Source organism: Otolemur garnettii, unplaced genomic scaffold, assembly GCF_000181295.1.
Source record: "Otolemur garnettii isolate 467f Iridium unplaced genomic scaffold, OtoGar3 scaffold00096, whole genome shotgun sequence".
NCBI classification, from domain to species: Eukaryota; Metazoa; Chordata; class Mammalia; order Primates; family Galagidae; genus Otolemur; species Otolemur garnettii.
This window is the reverse complement of record NW_003852491.1, coordinates 2,685,694-2,688,295: the sequence shown is the minus strand read 5'-3', so window position 1 is coordinate 2,688,295 and position 2,602 is coordinate 2,685,694.

Below are 2,602 nucleotides of genomic sequence, written 5' to 3'. Positions count from 1 at the left end.
CTATTTTGGGGTTGCAGCCATCATTATTGTTTGGCAGGCCTGGACTGGATTTGAACCCGCCAGCTCAGGTGTATGTGCTTGGCGCCTTAGCTGCTTGAGCCACAGGTGCCGAGCCATCGTCACCTTTCTGGGTCTGTTCCTGGCCTCCCAGAAACTCTAGGTAGCCCCTTGAGATTGCAACTTTGGAATTAAAAAGGAAAGATACGTGGGCAATGGAATGAAAAATAATGAAGAGGACTGACTAGAGAAAAGGCTAGCCAGGTCTGGAGAGCAGGCCTAACTGTCTTTATCTTCTCAAGAGCTTTGTATTTCTTTTCATGGAAAACATTTGAAAGGTTTCGTCTATCTAACCAAAGATAGCCTACAAAAAAGGGAATTTATTATTTATTTGTTTGTTTGTTTGTTTATTTATTGAGAAGAGTCTCACTCAGTTCCCTTGGGGTAGAGTGCCATGGTATTATTGCTCACAGCAACCTCAAACTCTTGGGCTCAAGTGATCCTCTTCCCTCAGCCTCCTGAGTAGCTGGGACTACAGATGCCTGCCAAAACGCCTGGTTATTTTCTTTAGGGACAATGTCTCACTCTTGTTCAAGCTAGTCTGGAACTCCTGAGCTCAAGCAATCTGCCAGCCTTGGCCTCCCAGAGTACTAGAATTACAGGCATGAGCTGCTGTGCCCGGTCTATTTTCTCATTAGTTGTCTTATCAAATACTATTGATCATAGTTGCTGAGAAATATGGATTTGAAATTTAGAGGAGGTATCCTACTATGCTGGCTTTATACAATCAAAAAAACAAAACAAAGGGGCGCCTGTGGCTCAGTGGGTAGGGTGCTGGCCCCATATACCGAGGGTGGCGGGTTCAAACCTGGCCCCGGCCAAACTGCAACAACAACAAAAAAGAAGTAGCCAGATGTTGTGGCGGGCACCTGTAGTCCCAGCTACTCGGGAGGCTGAGGCAAGAGAATCGCCTAAGCTCAAGAGCTGGAGTTTGCTGTGAGCTGTGACACCACGTACTCTACTGAGGGTGACAATGTGAGACTCTTGTCTCTAAAAAAAAAAAGTGTTGCATAACCTGGGTTCACGGTTGCCACTGTGCCTTCTTGGGTGACTCTACATCACCAATTTTTGCTTCCCTTATCTATAAAATGGAGATGAAATAAAATAATATTTGTGGAAAGACAGGAACAACACTTTTGGTTTTCATATAACAGGCACTCAAGGAATACTAGCATTATTTTGTCATAATGGGAATTATTTTTGTTTATCTGGTCAGCCACAGAATATAGAAAGGTGCTATTCCCTGAAGCTTTTTGTTGAAACAAACAAACAAACAACAAAAAAATCCTCCCACTTTTGAAGACCATGGTGGGAAATTTCTGGCTAAAGAATTGCCCTTTCCTGATATTCCCTATTCCATTTCCCTTTAAAAACCTTTTCTTGGCTGGACACTATGGTTCATGCCTATAATCCCAGTGCTACGGAAGGCTGAGATGAGAGGATTTCTTGAGCCCAGGAATGCACGACCAGCTTCAGCAACATAGCAGGATTCTATCTCCACAAAAATAAAAATAGAAAAATTAGCCGGGCATGATGGCAGGCACATGTACTCCTGGACACTCAGCAGCTAAGGAAGGAGGATCACTTGAATCAGGAGTTCAAGGCTGCGGTGAACTATGAGTGTGCCACTGCACGCCAGCCTGGGCATCAGAGCAAGAACCTGTCTCTAAAAATACATACATACATACATAAAGCCATTTTTCTTCATGGGATGTATCACCATATCACCGACTTCTCTGTGCCCGTATTCATTTTGTTTAGTGTCTGTCCCTCCACTGAAACGCAGCCTTTTAAGGGCAGCAGTTTATGTCTGTCTTGTTCATTGCTACATCCCTAGCAGATCACCCAGTGCTAGAACACTGAGCTCAACAGAAAGAAATGTGTTGAACAGACAAATGAATAAATGAATGAACAATCCTTCATCTAAATTTTCTCCGGGCTTGTCATGTGCTCTGGCAGGCTAAGAACATCTAGCATCTGAAAAGGAATCCTCATCTGTGTGGATCTTTTGGCTTCTGCTCCTCAGGAGTCTCCTACAGCCATTTGTCCCTGATCCATGTCCACACTGGACATCCTCTTACAGTATATAGTTCTCCCACAAGTCTCCAATCCCATCCACCTTCCTCATTGCCACCAGAAGGCTCTTTCTAAAGTGTTAGATGTGGTCTATCACTTTTGATGGTTAATATCTCTAAGACTTGGTTGGATGCCAATTCTCTGTCTAGGTCAGATTCTTCCCATGTTACATGTATATACTGGTTTGGAGGCTTCTAGCTATTTTTTAAACCAGAAAATATACTTTTAACTGCCTTAAACAATGTAGAATTTCACTGTATCCCATGGGGTCCAGATTTGGGGTAGACTCCAAGTCCGATCTGACCCAATGGCTGCTGGCCCATTTGCTCTGGTTCATTCCTACATAGGTTTCATCTACATGCTCCCGGAGACAAAGCAGCTATAGTGCTGTTCTCACTTCTTCACTCAATGATGCCCAGAAAGGGAGGGACCAGGGTATCTTGAGGTTTTCTCTCTCTTTTTTTTTTTT